The 20303-nt window shown below is 43.9% G+C and overlaps 1 protein-coding gene across 1 annotated transcript in view; it reads left to right on the forward strand.

Moving 5' to 3' along the window:
- Window positions 1-20303, forward strand: part of LOC126483983 (ejaculatory bulb-specific protein 3-like) — a 67635-nt gene that overhangs the window by 18117 nt on the left and 29215 nt on the right. The window lies entirely within an intron of this gene.

Genomic DNA, 20303 nt, shown 5'->3' on the forward strand with positions numbered 1-20303 from the left:
TTCACGGTGTTCTTATTTCAATTTCCAGGAGTGTATTGTATTGCAATAGCATAGCATAGGGGAGAAGAGAAATTTGTGGCATTTGACTAGAAGAAGGGATCGGTTGGTAGGACATATTCTGAGGCATCAAGGGATCACCAGTTTACTATTTGAGGGCAGCGCGGAGGGTAAAAATCGAAGAGAGAGACCAAGAGATGAATACACTAATCAGATTCAGAAGGATGTAGGTTGTAGAAAGTGCTGGGAAATGAAGAAGCTTGCGCAGGATGGAGTAGCATGGAGAGCTGCATCAAACCAGTCTCTGGACTGAAGACCACAACAACAACAGCATATGATAAGATTCTTTGGAAGACAGTTGCTTAGAGCGCGATGCAGTCGATAGGACGCGATACAAATTTGATGCAATCAGACAAATCGCACAGCAATGAATTACACAATAACCTACAGTAATACATGGATAGACGACAGGCCCGAGAGAGTCCGAGACAATAAGTAAGAGAGATCGGTGGTCTGCGTACCAAAACATCAACAAACAGCCGCAAGAAGACTATTCACTGTGATATGAGGAGACGTCAGCCCTCTAAGACAGCAGAGGCTTGGAGTCAGAAAACGAGAAAGATTCTATTCCAAGTTCAGTCTTGGAGATACTGGTCGTGGGCACAATGCGTTTCTAGACTGCAGTGAAAGCAGACATCAGCAGAAGCCAAGGAGCTGACGGAACAAAAATGACAGAAGGAGAGGCCTACCGGATGCTTTGGAAGTATTGGAGAATGCGCAGATTGCCATATGAAAGAATATTTTCGAATAAAAACTTTTTTGGCGAATACGTATGATAATTTATTCGTAGAAATTATAGCAGAACTGCAACGAAAATTGTAACACAATTTCATTGGAACGGTGAAGAACCTGAACTGATCAATCGGATGTAAATGGTTCAAATGGCTCTGAGCACTATGGGACTCAACTGCTGAGGTCATTAGTCCCCTAGAACTTAGAACTAGTTAAACCTAACTTAACCTAAGGACAACACAAACATCCATGCCCGAGGCAGGATTCGAACCTGCGACCGTAGCGGCCTTGCGGTTCCAGACTGCAGCGCCTTTAACCGCACGGCCTCTTCGGCCGGCTCAATCGGATGTATTCACAAGCTAAACACAAGAAGAGAGAGCATGCTAGGGCGACACTTCAAAGTGAAATTGCAGAATAGATACACTGACGTGACTAAACTCATGGGATAGCGATATGCACATATACAGACTGCGATACTACCGCGTACATAAGGTATAAGAAGGCAGTGATTTGGCGGAGCTGTCATTTGTAGCCGGCCGGAGTGGCCGTACGGTTCTAGGCGCTACAGTCTGGAGCCGAGCGACCGCTACGGTCGCAGGTTCGAATCCTGCCTCGGGCATGGATGTGTGTGATGTCCTTAGGTTAGTTAGGTTTAAGTAGTTCTAAGTTCTAGGCGACTGATGACCTCAGAAGTTAAGTCGCATAGCACTCAGAGCCATTTGAACCATTTTGTCATTTGTACTCAGGTGATTCATGAGAAATGTTTCCGACTTGTTTATGGTCGTACTACAGTAAATGACAGACTTTGAACTCATGGGGCATTCCATTTCGCAAATCGTTTGGGAATTTAATATTCGCAGATCCACAATGTCACAAGTGCGCTGAGAATACCAAATTTCAGGCATTACCTCTCACCACGAACAACGCAGCTGCCGACGGCCTTCAATTAACGACTAAGTGCAGCGGCGTTTGCGTAGTGTTGTCAGTGCTAACAGACAAGCAACGCTGTTTGAAATAGCCACAGAAATTAACGTCGGACGTACGACGAACTTACCCGTTTGCACAATCTGGCAAAATTTGGCGTTAATGCACTACGGCAGCATACTAACATCGTGACATCACATGAAACTTCTCTCCTTGACTCGTGACCACGTCGGTTGGATCCTAGACCACAGGAAAGCCTTGGCCTGGTCAGATGTGTCCTTATTTCATACGGTAAGAGCTGGTGTTAGGGATCGAGTGTGTCGCAGACCCCACGAAGCCAAGCACTGAAGATGTAAACAAGGCTCTGTGCAAGCTGGTGGTTTACATGGAATGGACTGTGTCCTGACCGGCCGGAGTGTCCGAGCGGTTATAGGCGCTACAGTCTGGAGTCGCGCGACCGCTACGGTCGCAGGTTCGAATCCTGCCTAGGGAATGGATGTGTGTGTTGTCCTTGGGTTAGTTAGGTTTAAGTAGTTCTAAGTTCTAGGGGACTGATGACCTCAGAAGTTAAGTCCCATAGTGCTTAGAGCTATTTGAACCATTTGACTGTGTCCGCCGGTCTGTTGACTGGAAATCGTTATGTTCGGCTACTTGGAGACCATTTGCAGCTATTCATGGACTTCCTATTACGATACAATGATGGAGTTTTTGTGGATATCAGTGCGTCATGTCATCGGGCCACAGTTGTTTGCAGTTGCTTTAAATAACATTCTGAACATTTGGTGCGATTGATGTGGCCGCCCATACCGACCGTCATGACTCCTATCGAAAATTTTTCAGGCGTAATGGAGAGGTCAACTCGAGCACAAAATCTACATTGGGAACACTTTCGGGGACGGCTAAAGAGGCAGCATGGCTCAGTATTTCTGCTGCGAACTTGTTGAGTCCAGAATGAGATTTTCACTCTGCAGCGGAGTGTGCGCTGATATGAAATTTCCTGGCAGATTAAAACTGTGTGCCGGACCGAGACTCGAACTCTGGACCTTTGCTGAGTCTAAGATACGTCGAGTTGCTGTACTACACAGGACAAAAGATGATCCGTAGGTGGTATTTGAAGGTATCCCATCTTTTGTCACTGAGTGTACTTCAGTGCTAGATTGCTGGTTAGACAGATCATCTCCGAGATCGCTAAACTCTCAGCTTCTGATCGTTACCCCCGTGAAACCAGACGTCCAACTCTGGCTGCTGCGGAGAGACACGTACACCCGTCGAACATACACCACGCAGCCGCCTTTGACCGCAGCATCATCGCTCTGACATTGTACCGAGCAATCGGATTTACGAGTTCTCACCACGTGCACGCGACACACATATCCCTGCTACAACACGCTCTAATACATTACTGTCACAGTCCACCTTACAATACTCCATTTCTCCCTTAGTAGCTGTAATTAAAACAATCCCGTGAGACTTTTGTTGACAAAGGGCTTATTTCGTCAGTAGTGATGGAAAGGCATTAAACATTTTGCGACAGTCATTTGAAAACGGTAATCTGCGTTAACAGTTGTGGTCCAACCTCTTCTGTTAATGAAAACAAATTTTGTGACGTTGTCCATTGACACCCCTGAAGCTTGCAAACCTAATTATTTTGTCACTAGTATATTTCACACTCAAGTCCAATTACATGGCAATGAAAGACAAAAACAAAAACAAAAAAAAAAAAAAAAAGGAATCGTCACATAACTGGGGCACAGCGGAGGAGCCGATGTAAATGCCGTCACTAGAATGCTCGTTGTGACATACCCGCAAAACCAACATGACTGTACAGTAACTTTCTCTCAGTTAATAGCACAGATATTACTTTCTGTAAAACCTTTAACTAAAGTCTGAGTGTATGTAAATAACTCCGTTTGCTGTATAGACAGAGGTGTGAGATAGCGATACGCACGTATACAAGAAGCGGCAGTGTCGCGTACACTAGGAATGAAAGAGCAGTGCTCTGGCGCACCCGGCATTTGTACTCATGTGACTCACCGGAAAATTTTTCCGACATGCTTGTGGCCGCACAACGGCACTTAACAGACATGAACGCAGAACGGTAGTTGGAGCTAGACGCATGGGAAATTCCATTTCGGAAATCGTTAAGAATTCAATATTCCGGGATCCACAGTGTCGAGAGTGTGCCAAGAAGACCAAATTTCAGACAATGCTCCCCCACGGACAACGCAGTGTCCAACGGGCTTCACTTAACGACCGAGAGCAGCGGCGTCTCAGTACATTTGTCAGTGCTAACAGACTAGCGGCACTGCCTGAAATATTCACAGAAATCAACGTAGGATGTACGACGGACGTATCCGTTAGCACAGTGGGACAAAATTTGGCGCAATGGGCTACGACAGCAGGCAAGAGACGGGAGTGCTTTTACTAACATCATATCAACTGCAGCGCCTCTCCTTGCCTCACGACCGCGTCGGTTGAACCCTGGACCACTAGAAATCCGTCGCTTGGTCAGATGAGTCCTAATTTCATTTGGTAAGAGCTGATGGTAGCAATCAAGTGTGGTGCACACCGCACAAGGCCATGCACTCATGTTGTAAACAAGGCTCTGTGCAAGCTGGTGATCTGCTCGTAGTAGTGTCAGCCAACTCGAGAGCAGCACTAGAGATAAGAGGTAAGCAACCGCTTCAGAAAATGAACAACTGGTGCAAAGAAAATAAACTAAAAATAGCGCACAACAAAACTGCACATTTCCTGCTCAAAGGGGCTCTACACAGCAAGCCAATTCTAAAATTAGACAATACTAGCATACAGAAGATGCAAGCGAAACGACATCTACGACTGCATCTTGACGAAAAATAGACTTTCAACGATCATATCAAAGCCTCTAAAATCATGCACAAACTAGCAAGATCAACGCAATTCAGTACAAATAACCTATTAGGACTATCAGAACTTACCACATTCTGATATTTGAATCCATCGCATGCTTCGTCGCAAGTGCTTGGATTCACAGAGTGAACATACGGGCTAACAAGACAATTGCAAGACGAGGTCAACGTAGTGTACTCCTGAGAATAAGCTGAGATTTCAGCACTACATCGCTAGAGGTACTTTGCGTTGTGATGGGGACCTGTCCTATAGACATTAAAATATGTTGTACAGTAGCAATTTACTGGCTTAAGAGCGACAGGCTCGAGATAGTTGCCGAAATTACGGGCAACAAAATTATAAACAAAGAGAGAGTGGGAGTTCCGACAAGGAAATTCGAGTGCACTATTCAAATGTGTGTGAATTCCTAAGCTATCAAACTGCTGAGATCGTAGGCCCCTACACTTACATTCTACTTAAACTAACTTAAATTAACGTATGCTAAGAACAACACTCACACCCATGCCCGAGGAAGGACTCGAACCTCCGGAGGGAGGAGTCGCGCAATCCAACATGGCGCCTGAAATCGCGCTGCCACTCCGCACGGCCCGACTCACTCTTTCTTTCTTTCCTGACGAACGTGACGGATTACGACTAAAACATGTAGACCAAAGCCAGGGGATGGTCCATTTCCTGACAGGCCATGGACCGTAGCCGGTACACTTAAACCGCATGGGACTAACTGACGATGAAATATGCATTTGCGGAGAAACGGACACCAGAACATAGCACACTGCTATGCGACACGCTAGGACACGTAAGATCTATGCAGAACGACAGAGACATCGCCAGAATAACACGTAACCCCGGTGACTCGAACACAATAAATAGCATAGCCGATATTGTATCGAACACACTGCAAGAAGAATACAAGCGCCAAAACCCATACGGAAGATGGTTTGGACAAGCACAAACAACACAACAAACCACATGGCAGGATACAAGCATGATCACAGATTCCGAAATCGAGAAAGAAACCAATGCACAAAATGAACATGGCGCAAAAGGGATCATCACGTAAAGGACCCAAACTAAACCGACGCCGCATACAAAGGTTAAAGCAATAAGGTAACGCCACTTGAGAGGAGAAAGCTCGAAGGACTTTTATTCCGAGGCTCCTCTCCCCAACGACGCAATGCATGGTGTTGAAGTATACTGTACACAAGCAGTAATGAATTATTCTTCTTAATATGTGTGACAGAAGTATATTGTCTACTTTATGAAAACTACAATCAATGAATTAGATGTATTTTCTGTATAAAATATGCATAAAACTGAAAATGTTATGTATTAAGTTATTTAAGGAATACTACATTCAAGTATCAATGAAAAATATTCAATTTCTACTAAAAAATTTACAACCATAAGAGTACTCTTCATGTAAAGCTAAAAATTCATGTATTCCATGTATCAAATGCTCAACCAGTATTTAATCTGTATAATACCAGGGGTATGTATCTAAAGTATCACACAGAATACGCCACAACTACCAACAAAAAAGCAAACAAACAACTACTGAATATCATATAGTGTACTGACATTCAACACTTCAAGTAATACATCAATACATACAAAGACCAATAAATATGCATAAAGACAAACCATTTCAGATGAGGATACCTCTTCTCACCTGAAATACGTAGCAATAGGCTGTTATCAACGAACAAGCTACTTAGACTGTATTACACATCCAAATATAGTATATCACTTCCCTCTACATATTGCAACTTATTTTCACCGCACTTATTTTATTACAAGTCTATTTTTTTTGACAATTGTGTTATATAAATTATATTCTCCTCAACTAATAATAAACGAATTATGTATAACCACTTTAAGAATTTTTAACCATTAAATTCTCTGTAACCTTAGGGAAATTTCTATACATTATATCATTTATATTATTTTTAAAAATAAGCATTAACAATTGTATACCGATAAGATTGTAATAATAAGAAGTCTTTGCTATTAGAGTTATAAGCATTCGATACATCTTAGATTTCCAGGTGGTGGGTTATTCTGTTCTGTTAATGAAATAAACTAATGACAAATAAATAAATACATCTCAGAATATTGAATTCTCTAACGATTTCCGAAATGGAACATCCCATGCGTCTAGCTCCAACCACCATTCCGTGTTAAAAGTCCGTTAATTGCCATCGGAAACTTTTCCACGTGAAACACCTGACTACAAACGACACCTCGACCAATATACCACCCTTTTATACACTATACTACGGTCATCTATATAAGTGCATATTGCTATCCCATGACGTTTATCACCACAATGTACATTTTGTGCTGCGAACCCGAGCGCCGCGATGGAGTCTATAGGATGAAGTGTACAACCACAGAGGGCAGAGGACGGAGTAGTGTATGCTAAGGAGTAAGCAAACTAGTACAATAGATCGGGAAAAATAGTGCCATCTGTTGATGGAAAGAATAACGTGGGACCAGCAAGCCCGGTCGTTCACAGTTTGAGTTCGTAATTTACATGAAAAAACAAAATATGAGAAAGAAGTTGCATGAAAAGCGTTAAGAGTTAATTGTGAGTGCTAAAGGAACACATCGAAACAGGCGCAGTACAGAACCGTATTAAAACTCCTAACTGGGAGCCGGCGACTGACGATGAATATGTAACAGACCGAAACCAGTCGTGATCTAAACAATGAAAAATTAAAGAATCTTACAACTGAAGCGGTATTTCCATCTCTACTCCTATTTATTGGCTTTGGACCCGATTTTTAATTCAGTAGTGTTAATTGGGCTAGCTTGGTTACGCATGGCTAAATGCATTACTCTCAGTTGATACGAGTTAGACGTTTTTTTCTGAAATTTATTTTTCCATCTTTCATCCTTACCCATTTGTTCTACAATATCAACTACTGGAAAAGCTTATCTCTCTGCTCCAGTTAAGACTGTGCTTGTTAAAGTATGCTGAAACAGAACCACGTGAATGAGGTGAAGTTTTTTTGTGTTCCGTTAAATTTTCCAGCTTTTAATTTCCAAACTGTATTGTTTATTTGTTTGAATTTGTTGAGTATTAGTGCTACCTTCAGTGAAACCGTTCGCTTGCATAATAAAAATATACTCTTTACTTTTTTGCTTTTATTAAAGTTTCTCAGAATTATTAAAATCGTTCTAAGAAAATACATTAATATTTGCAGTACTGTTTTTAGAAATAAAATGTCTTTTTGTGCTACACGTTGCTTTTTGGAATCTGGCACCGTACCACTCCCAGTTCTTCACTGACTACAGCATTTCAGTGTTAACAACACTCACTCCCACCAACGTATACAGTGTTCAAATTATACGAAAATAATTTACTAAAATTTTATCCTTCGTTCTTCCTGCACCATTTGATGTGACCACGAGAACTTAGTTAATAATCAGCTGAACCAGATAAACAAATGAGAACTCCGCGTTCGTTCAGTGAGTCTTTCTTTTTCCCGCATACAGGCCGAAGGTGAATGAATCAATAGCTGACAAAATTTCTTGGTTCTCATCTGTTGCTAGCAACATGTATGAATCAGGAAGCTGACCACGAGGTAACTGATGGCAGCTCCTTACGATTTGTATACGTAGTGACAGTTTCTGAAAAGCATTCATATATGAGTGACACATTTATCTTATAAGAGCTAAACATATAACTTCATGTGATAAATGAAATCCTGCTGTTTACGTCCTACATAAGCAGTTATTCAGGTAGGTGTCTAGCAGAAACTCCGTAGAATCTGAAAAACGAGTCTGTAATAAAATACTGTAGATTTCAGTTGGATTACGTAACTGTAGTTACTGACGATGGAAGAACACTGATGACGAAAGAGAAGAGAACGTGTTTTTCTAGTTGTCTCAGAATCGAGGCAGACGAAAACCGAGTTCACGTGAACCAGGACACTGTGTATGCAGTAAACCATTAACATCTAGTACAGAAAACATCACGCAGACATTCAAATAAACAGCTTTACTTAGCAGCATCTGCTGAGAATGGAAACAAAGTGCTGATATTCACTGTAGTGATTTAGCCACTGTCTTATTTTTTCTCCTGTTCACCACCACCAACATCATCATCATCATAAAATATTGGGAAGCGCCCATTAAGAGTCTCTCTCTGGCGCCGAGACCATTTGGGCTACCAAAGATCCACTTCTCCTCTTGACGCCACTGTGAACGCCATTGAGTCACCAACTGGCAGAACACCTGGCCAACCTCTTTCCACAGCATGTGTGTCGCTATATGCATCACGTCAAGAATTTCGATGATTTTATCAACCGAATGAAACATCAGGGTCTTGGACAAGGTGATTCAATGGTCAATTTTGATGTCGTCTCCCTATTTACGGGTGCGTTCTGAAAGGCAGTAAATTAATAAAAAAATTATTTACCGATGTGCCTGTCAAAGATTGTACAGATCTCCTCTCCCAGTTATTTGATAGTACAATTGTAGTATTGTTTAAACACACGATAACATCGTCGCACGTTCTAGATGAAGGACAGAATTTCGACCAGTTGGATGGCGTGGTTATGAGAAACCTGTTAGCTCCATCTGAAACCAACCCTTTTTATGAAGAAGTTTAAAGATATCGCTTTTGGACAGGGCCCCAGCTAAGCCCAGTTACTTTTATTGTTACAGCGACGACACTTTTATCATCTGGCCCCACGGACGTGGACAGTGGGAGATTTCTTAGATCACCTCAATGGCATTCACTACCGCGCCAGATACACGATGGAGGTAGGATAGATGGAGCATTGCCCTTCCTTGACGTCCTCGTTCGCCGAAAAAGCAACGGGCACATCAGCCTCTGTGTCTATAGGAAACCCACACACAAAGCTCCGTATCTGTACGCTTTAAACCAGCACCGTAGGGCACATAAACGTGGCGTTCTGGGTACCTTCGTCCTCGTGCTAAAGCCGTCTGAGACGCTGAAAAACCTGCCACTAGAAGTAACCCAGCTCCAGAGAGCTTTCTGCGAAAATTACTGCAGTCACAGACAGGTATCACAGGCTATTTCTGGTAAGACGCCTAGGAAAAACACCACCGAAGAGACATAAAGAAACTGGCGTTTTTATCTTTCTGTTGCCGCCTCTTGAAGAGAGACAACATTTCATAAGTTGTCAGGTCCCCAAAACAAATATGACAGTTCATGAGGCCTGTGAAGGACGATCTAGGGCCCAGAACACATGGAAAGTGCGAGATACCGCGCCAGTGTGGACACTGCTGCGTCGGCCTAACAGTATACACCGTGGAGAAACGGCGGTCGAAACACCTGTAGTGTTGAGCCTACGCTACCCTGGAAAATCAGCCGTGGCGGAGCGCACCTTAAAAAATCGATACAGTATTTTGTTCGACGTAACATCAGTTTTTATGAGAACGAATCGAGATTGTGATGGCGTTATAAAAAAAGCTGTACAAGTAAAATATCTGAAAACACCATCAATAAGGACGGCGGTTTCCAGCTCAGCAGAGGCTGGATCCGGCAAGGTGAAGCCGGCGCGATGGACGCGGAACGAGATCATCACCATATTGGGCGAGGCAGAGAGCAAGAACGACGTCACAGCTAGCAGCGCGGCGATATAGCGTCGAAGCCATGGCTACACGGCACTCATGTGCCACTTGGCAATATCCTAGGAGAGCTCGGTGGAAGGCTCGTAGGATTTAGTCACCTGCCGAGGCTAGAATCGCGAGGAAATTATTTTTTTTTGCTAGGTATTGCGGGAAGAATGCGTCGTCTAGAGATTTTATTGCATCACAGTCTTCAGTGATGTGTAATGGCACAGTTTCAAGGAAGGCGCTAAAATTTTGTAATTATAAGGGGCAACCAAATGAGAAAGCGACATATGGAAAAAAACTATTACTTCAAAATTAACCACCATAACTGTTAAGACATTTATCACACTGTGAGACAAGACCGTCAATGCCTTCACAGAAAAATGTTTGCAGTTGCCTATAGAGCCACGATTCTACCCAGGCGTGTACCTTTTCGTCGACGACCATAAAAATACAAAAATCGCTCGGGGAGAAATTGGGACAGTACGAAGGATGTGTAAGAGATTCCCAGCGACACTTCTGCAGCGTAGTCGAAACAACCTTGGCAGCATGTGGGCCCGCCAGTTCCAGATTAGACCCCATTCGGATCTCTGGGAGAGGACGGTTATGTGCAGGTCACTAAGAAAAACATTGAACAACCAAGGTAATGTCATATTTGCGAGTCTTAACGTGAAAACAAAGAAGTATTATATATAAGATAGTTGGGAATGAAATAAATGGAAATTGCAATGAAGCAAAGGAGAAATGACCGAAAGGAAAATGTGAAGGACTAGAAAAAAGATATGGTCACCGGAAGACGTAATTCAGTACGCTGGAACTAAAAGAAGAGTGCCAACAAGAAGAGTGGAAAAAAAATAAGAATTTTTACAGCCAACATCAAGTGCCAATATACACTCCTGGAAATTGAAATAAGAACACCGTGAATTCATTGTCCCAGGAAGGGGAAACTTTATTGACACATTCCTGGGGTCAGATACATCACATGATCACACTGACAGAACCACAGGCACATAGACACAGGCAACAGAGCATGCACAATGTCGGCACTAGTACAGTGTATATCCACCTTTCGCAGCAATGCAGGCTGCTATTCTCCCATGGAGACGATCGTAGAGATGCTGGATGTAGTCCTGTGGAACGGCTTGCCATGCCATTTCCACCTGGCGCCTCAGTTGGACCAGCGTTCGTGCTGGACGTGCAGACCGCATGAGACGACGCTTCATCCAGTCCCAAACATGCTCAATGGGGGACAGATCCGGAGATCTTGCTGGCCAGGGTAGTTGACTTACACCTTCTAGAGCACGTTGGGTGGCACGGGATACATGCGGACGTGCATTGTCCTGTTGGAACAGCAAGTTCCCTTGCCGGTCTAGGAATGGTAGAACGATGGGTTCGATGACGGTTTGGATGTACCGTGCACTATTCAGTGTCCCCTCGACGATCACCAGTGGTGTACGGCCAGTGTAGGAGATCGCTCCCCACACCATGATGCCGGGTGTTGGCCCTGTGTGCCTCGGTCGTATGCAGTCCTAATTGTGGCGCTCACCTGCACGGCGCCAAACACGCATACGACCATCATTGGCATCAAGGCAGAAGCGACTCTCATCGCTGAAGACGACACGTCTCCATTCGTCCCTCCATTCACGCCTGTCGTGACACCACTGGAGGCGGGCTGCACGATGTTGGGGCGTGAGCGGAAGACGGCCTAACGGTGTGCGGGACCGTAGCCCAACTTCATGGAGACGGTTGCGAATGGTCCTCGCCGATACCCCAGGAGCAACAGTGTCCCTAATTTGCTGGGAAGTGGCGGTGCGGTCCCCTACGGCACTGCGTAGGATCCTACGGTCTTGGCGTGCATCCGTGCGTCGCTGCGGTCCGGTCCCAGGTCGACGGGCACGTGCACCTTCCGCCGACCACTGGCGACAACATCGTGTTGAGCAATTCGGCGGTACGTCCACCCGGCCTCCCGCATGCCCACTATACGCCCTCGCTCAAAGTCCGTCAACTGCACATACGGTTCACGTCCACGCTGTCGCGGCATGCTACCAGTGTTAAAGACTGCGATGGAGCTCCGTATGCCACGGCAAACTGGCTGACACTGACGGCGGCGGTGCACAAATGCTGCGCAGCTAGCGCCATTCGACGGCCAACACCGCGGTTCCTGGTGTGTCCGCTGTGCCGTGCGTGTGATTATTGCTTGTACAGCCCTCTCGCAGTGTCCGGAGCAAGTATGGTGGGTCTGACACACCGGTGTCAATGTGTTCTTTTTTCCATTTCCAGGAGTGTATTTTTATTTCCTCAAACACCAGCTTCGACAGGTCTAGCTATTATCTTCGGATCTTTCTTACGGAAAACAGAGTAATTAAAAAGTACGTAGCACCAACAGTGTGCCATGAAGGACCAGGGAGAGCTACAACGAATATTATGATGTTTTTAATTACTCCATTTTATGTATTTGACAAGCCAGTGTGGCGTCTGTGTTTCTTAAGTGGAGTCTACTTTCGTTATGGTTGTACGACTCATGCACGGTAATATTTCCGGCAGATAAGAAGACGACAACTAGACCTGTCGAAGCTGGGCAGAGAGGAAATAAAAATATTTAAATACGCTATCTTGACTGAGAAAATTCTTATGTATTCTGGTACCGCGCGAGGCAGAATTTGAATCCGCGCCAGACGTCATGGTCGTCGAAGACCCTAGAGGTCTCTGCACCATCACGCCGTAAGCTGTGGCGGCGCGCACCTCCTGGCCCGCTTTTAGTGTGAGGGTGCCACAGTGGAACACGTGGTTCAAACGGCCAATAGCGGCGTCCCCGATAGCGTACTTAAGCGCCTGCCTCTCACTCAGCCAGCCCAATACCCAATGTGGCTTTCGACCTTCCTTCTCTGCCGATGACCAACTCCTCCGCCTCACTCATCTCCTCTCCCTCCAGCTTAACTCACGTCGCTCCGCCGTCTCCCTCGACCTCGAAAAGGCCTAGGACCGTGTCTGGCATCCCGGTCTCCTGTTTAAACTCCAAACCTACGCCCTTCCTATCAACTACATCCGTCTGATGGCCTCCTTCCTCTCCCGCCGCCCCTCCTATGTTGCCATCCATAACACCAATTCCCACACCTTCTACCCCTCTGCAGGTGTGCCCCAGGGCTCTCCCCCCTCTCGTCTACCTCCTGTACACGGCAGATATGCCCCAACCCGCCCCTCCAGTACACCTCTTGCAATATGCCGATGACGCCGCATTCCTCGCCATCGCTCCTACCCTCCAACGGTCCCAACGCCTTCTCAAGAATCACCTTGACCTTTCTGCTGCATGGTGTAACCAGTGGCTCCTGAAAATCAATCCTTCCAAGATCCAGGCAATCATCGTAGGTCGTACCACTCGCTCTTTCCGGCTCCTGGATTTCTCCCTTACTGTCTGCGCCCGTCCTGTTCGCCTCACCCCCACCCTCACCTACCTTGGCCTCACCATTGACCGTCACCTCACCTGGATCCCTCATATCCGTTCCATCCAATCCAAAGCCCACAACCAGCTCCGACTCCTCAAACTCCTCTCTGGGTGGACATGGGGGTTGCACCCCTCTACCATCCTCCACACCTACAAATCCTTAATCCGTCCCATCCCCTGTTATGCCAGTCCCGCCTGGATATCTGTCCCCCCTCCCCCCCAAATTCTGTAAGTCCCTCCAGATCCTTGAGCGTCATGCACTCCGCCTTGCCTTCCGTATATACGCCTCCCATACCCCACGCAGATCCTCTATGACCTCATTCCTTTCCCCCATCTGCTCCTTTTCCTCGAACATATCCGCATCTTCTACACATCCTGCCGCCTTGATCCCCCTCACCCCCCTGGTTGCTCCTCACCTCTCCCATCCCCACCCCCTGCCACGTCTTCACTGTTGTGTCCCCCCTACCCTCCCCCCTACCCTCCATCTCTACACCCTTCATCTCCTTTCCCAAGGTGGCTTCCATCAACTCCCCCTCCCGGATGATGCCCTCTCTCCCTCCATTTATCCCTCCTATCAGCTCTGATCCTCACTCCCCATCCTTTCCTCTGTACGAAGTACAGGCAAATTCCAGCAGTGTGCTTATCTCATGTAAACACCCACAAAAAGCAAATTTTCAATGGCAAAATGTTATCTCATGACATATTTCAAATTTTAACTCATGTCCCTACATTATGAGTTTTACTTCATGTGTAAACCTTCTTATGTGTTTGCTAATCAAATCACATGAAATTGCAGTAATCACGAACTTTATAATCACACTACACAGCCAGATGATGCAGCTTAAAGGCCCTAGGTTAATTTTGTTTCTCGGTTTCTCCAACACCTGTTAATTCAAATGAGGGAGCATTTATAATTACAGCCCGTAAAGCATAACAAGTTTTTGCCTAGCTGTATTCACGCTGACTTACACCCTACAATGAATTACACCACAGATGTTAACATCAGAACACAGCTGTTTTCATCGTCACAATGAGTGTGTGCATTCGTCTGGTAAACGATTACTGTATGAAATGAAAAATTGTTTAATGTTTAGCATTTGCATAATGGCAAAATAACTATAATTTCTTACTAGATATCTACTTTGAAACTGTGACGGTTGTTATCGATGTAAATAGTAACTTTATCTGTCAACGAGTTGGAAATATTTAATTCACATATGTCATATGTCATATGTCACATTTCCACAGGGTTTTTAACGACACCTGGAAAACTTTAGGGCTAAATATAAGTAAATTGCGTCAAGATGACCTAAAATGCAGAGACACAGGACATAGAAATTTTTACGGCCGGGGTGGCCGAGCGGTTCTAGGCGCTTCAGTCTGGAACCGCGCGACCGCTACGGTCGCAGGTTAGAATCCTGCCTCGGGCATGGATGTGTGTGATGTCCTTAGGTTAGTTAGGTTTAAGTAGTTCTAAGTTCTAGGGGACTGATGACCTCAGATGTTAAGTCCCATAGTGCTCAGAGCCATTTTTTGACTAATGTGATACTGCAAAACTTACATTAATCGTGAGAAAAGTTTCTTATCACGTTGAAGAAAAAAGTAAGTGAACTAAATACTGTTGCACGGAGCACTGAAAAGTTTTCAGATGAAGAGGTACGTATTGGATAAATATTTATTACAATTTTACAGGTGCGTCATAACTAATAGACAAAAATGAAATTATTTTTTGCCTTTATAGACCGGGAAATCCCCTGTGTGGTTGATTGACCACCTGCTACAAGTGTCTACATTTGATGACTCTTCGGCAACTTGCCCATCTTCCTGAGGAGATGACATGAAGTGATTAGGTCACAACCTACATGGAGTTCCCGATCGCGGTAAATCTCTGATCCGGCCGGGTATCATAAACCGGCACTACGTGACCTATAGGTAGCGAGGATAATCACTTTTTCTATTTCTTTCTCGTTTTTCTTCTACGGGGTGAGCGACACCGCGCGGGCGTCGCATGACGTCTCTCTGACTCTATCGGTGAAATACTCACACAATTTTTTTTTGTTCGTTACTGTGGTTAATAAGCCCTCTGATCGGAAGTGCTACGGCGCCGACACCACTGGGTAGGAAATTGTTCCGAAGAAACACTCATGAGCCGAAACGTTATGACCACTGCCGACGTTGAGGCTGAATGCCTCCTTGTGGTGTTGCGGACAAGTGACGCAGTAAGGAAAGAATGTGAGCGGAACAGAGACGAATGAGCCATTATTGCATAGAAGGTATGGGCCGCTAAAGGGAAAATCCACTGATATAAGCGATTCTGACAAAGGGCACATTGTTGTGGCGCTGCGGCTGAAATCGAGAATCTCTGAAACGTCGGAGCTGGTTGACCGTTGGCGTACTATTGTCGTGAGCACCTATAGAAAGAGGTTGACGGAAGTTGAAAAAGGAGTAGGCCATTTGGTACTGGACGACCACGTCTCATCACAAAACGGAGAAGTCTGAGGATCTACCAATGTGTAAGGATAGGCAGCGATCTGTATCAGATCTAACGACAGAGTACAATGCTGATGCAGGCACAAGTGTTTCAGAGCACACTGTGCAAAGGTCATTGTCGAAAATGGAGCTCCACATCACACGACTCCTACATGTTCCTGTGTTGACCCATCGACATCTTCAGCTTTGATTGCAGTGGGCACAGCATCCCTGAGTTTTCACTGTGGATCCATAGAAACGTATTGGTTAGGTCCTTATATGCCGTATCCAAATACATGGCTGCACGAAATATGCATCGCCCCACATTTACAGGCTGGTGAGAGGAGAACTATGCTACAGGTACACTGAGCTGGGCTTCCATGGGATCTGTGGTGGTAATCGAAGGCAACGTGACAGCAGTGGATTCTACATGAACGTTATTGGGGACCACCTGCATCGCTTCATGCTTGAAGTCTCCGTCCAAGGCGAGAACATCTTCCAGTAGGATAACCGTACGTGTTGCAAGGTCATAATCGTGGTAAAGTCGTTTGAGGGGCATTGGAGTGAACGCACATTGATATCTTGGCCAGCAGATGTTCCTGATCTGTATCAATTGGAAAACATACTAAAGGTCAGCTGTGCGCCCATTAAACACCATCCCGTAATTTGCGGGAATTTCTTGCCCTGTGCATAGACATCTGGTCCACATACATCTGGAATCCTGTCAGTGACTTGTAGAATCCATGCAAAGCAGAATCTCTGTTAAATGTGTTTGAAAAGTAGAACAACACGCTATGGAACAGGTAGTGATAATGTTTTGGCTCATAGGGTGTTTGTGAAAGTAGTGGGTATGATTATCACGGACAGTAGCAAGAATTGTTCTACAGAATAGATTTTGGTAAAAGTCAAGTGCGTGAAGACAAGAAACGTTTTACTCAGACGTAGCGTCTGAGTGGTCAGCTTGGTAACAGATGAATCCTAGTAGCAGGTAATGAATATACGCATTTGCATACCAAATGACTATTGCAGTTCCAGATTTTGTATTAACGCAACGTGTATGCAGTGGAATGTACCCGTACTATCGTCTCATAGATTAGCTATTCGCTCTTTGGCGATAGCCCGGAAGTCCAGTTTTCACAGTAATTTGGAAAGCTCAAACATCTAAGTACATTGCAGAGTTCGATACTGTTGGTTCTTTTTTTACATAATCCAACGAACAATTTTATTTTCCACTGTACTGCTTAAGTGAAACATAGCATATTTCAGATTTATACTCAGCATAATAAATTAAGAATAGGGGTCTAGTACATCGAGCCAGTTTTTTTTATTTAACTTTGCCTCCATCTGTACATAAAGCCAATTATTTTTTCCTTGGTTTTCCTAACACTTTATTCTAACTCGTTTTGTTGGTACCCTGATTATATAAAACTCGAGAGGAACTGGTGACATAATTTTCTCTTTATTAGTTGGCATAATTGCTTTTATTATCGGTATATACTTCCGACTAACAGTCTATTCGTTTCGTATTTTTAATGGAAGTATCGAACAAAAGACTAAATGCTTTCCTTGAGGAGATCTGTACCGTTAATTATGAAATTAACAATAATGTGTCCCTGGCTCGAACTCACAGCATGATTTCTGCTGTCTTATTCTCACGGACAATTTATTGAGTGAATAAACTGCGACTGAAATTGCGCTCAGTTCCACAATGGAATCAGTGGATGGTTCCGAATGAAGGAGACTCGAGGTATGACGGCATTCTTGGAAAAGTCATTAGGCCTTAAGCGACACCAGAAAATCTGTCGATTTTTCCTAATAATACAAACTGTCGAGGAAAAATGTTAGATAAAACCTGATTTAGTTTAATGACTAATATCTGGTCAAAGTTTCATGTAAATTTAAAGTTCTTCAGTGAAAAGTCACTAGGGTAGGTAACGCAGATTTTCGTGGTGACACTCGAAAAGGAGGAACATAATGCTGGCGTTTCATGCCCAACGATAAGGCGGTCTTTAAGAAATGAAAGAGATTCTGGTGTACCCAGGTAAGGCACACAAACAGCCATAACATTTGCAGAGGGTTTATCGTGGCATTAAGTTTGTATGGTTTAAGGGAATTCTTCATTTCATATGTGGTATCATCCAAAAATCATGGTGCCACACCACAGACACCAACACGCATGGACACAACAGATGTCTCCCTGAAGTCCGTAACAACGGATGGGTGAGGCTAAAGAAGACACGCCCTGTCTCTTTGCATAGTGACCCACTGCCATGGAGGTCAATGCACAGCTGAGCATGGAAATGATGTCAGCCAAAGCAATCAACATCATCGAGCGGGACTAAAGAGTAATTCACACTTTAAATGAAAATGTACTTTTCTAAATTTTGAACAAATAACTTCAACAGAAGAGTTTTTAATTAATGCACGAAGTGATGCTTTAATAGTCAATAACAATTGTAAACTATCATGCAGTCCTGTGGCAAGGGATTATTTCAAGTTAAGTAAATCTCTTTATGTAATGCGGTGTACTATATTTCATAAAGTATTTTATAGTTCAGGTGAGCACTCTCGCAGAGCAATAGAAGAACTCACAGTTATGATTGGAGATTGTAGTTTTGTCTGATTGTTAACACCATGAATCTGGATGTCTTGGGAGAGAGAGCTCAGTCCCCCACCTGTATAAGAGATCAGTGCAATATTTTATGAACTACTTCAGTTTGTAATAAGAAAAGTGTGGGGTATGTCCCTGTTAATGGTGATCCATCAGTTGAACAGAGTTCTTAAGCTTTTCAAACAAAGCTCTTAAGCTATTCGATGGCAGTAGGCTACAGATCGACATCAGTATTCACCTCTTCCTTCATAATAACCATCATCGTAATCTACAGGCATGGATAATAAACATGGATGTAAAAGTTAGCATATCACATTTAGAACACGAAATTAGAACGCATGGTGACGATTTGATAGGTCTGCAGTATTTATAAGTCACACTGAAAACCAAGAAAATAAGAATGACAAAACATAATGTCAATTGAAAAAAATGTTGTCACGAGCAAAATCCCCTTTCAAAGAATCCTCGTTTCAAGATTAATTAAACGCTGTTGCATGAGTTCATACCGGCATAGCTTTTCTTTCTCTTTGAATAAGTTACTTATTACTAACTCTCGTATAGTTTATTTTTTCTTTTGTATTGGGAGGAGGGGGGGGGGGGAGGAAATAAATGACCAGTTAAAATATCGAATACATCTTGGGTCAATAATATCTGATCCAAAGAGTTTACCACGAATTCCCTGTGACGCCCAAAGACATAACGGCGCTGAAAATTCTGGTATAAACGGTGGCAGCCTTCTCTGGCGGCTAATAAAGAGGTTTACGACTAAGTTATTGAGACCGACGACGGAGTGGGAGCAGGAGAATCGGAGTTTTCCACACAAGAGTACTGTATTTCCTATTCGCGTCACATTAACATACTTTGATTGTTATGGCAGGTAGGAAACGTAATGGTCGTCGCATGAAGGAAAATAAGAATTATTAGCAAGAATACTAACACAATGGTCGCATCCTGTCGATATTAAGAAGGGGGGAATAAAGAGAAGAAGATTAGAAAACTGATAGATACGTTATTTTTAGGAAAAACACTGAAAGGGAATTATTATGTCTAACATGTGTGAGACTGGTTCTGACCATCTTCCTACCGAAGTTGCGCAGGAATGCTCTGTGAGTGTTTTACGAATTCGTGTTGAACCTACAGCCTGCAAGGTAGGCAGATACCATCTCATACATGAAGAGTTCAGAAGAGTGCTGCAGTACAGACAGTGATGTAATCAGACAATGATCACAATGTCAGTTCCTCTACACTCCATGTAAAGGAAACGTTATCGCTAACTGAAATTAGTGTATGGGTTCAGGCATAACATTGAGCCAGCAAATATGAAAATCTTAGATTTTGGTTACTAAGCTTTATTTTAATTCAAAGTATCATTTCATGACATAGTAATGTAAGCAAATTTACATAAAGGATGGTAAAATATTGATACTGGGTGTTCACAACTGTGAAGCGAAATTCCTAACTATTATATGGGTCTTTAATGGTAAGGTGGTTGATGACCATGCCTGGAGGTCGATAAAAAAAACCAAACAAATGAAATACAGTTGAGGCCAGAAATATCAACTATGGTAAAATGCACCATTAAAATACTCAAAA

The sequence above is a fragment of the Schistocerca serialis genome, chromosome 6 (genome assembly GCF_023864345.2).
Source record: "Schistocerca serialis cubense isolate TAMUIC-IGC-003099 chromosome 6, iqSchSeri2.2, whole genome shotgun sequence".
NCBI classification, from domain to species: Eukaryota; Metazoa; Arthropoda; class Insecta; order Orthoptera; family Acrididae; genus Schistocerca; species Schistocerca serialis.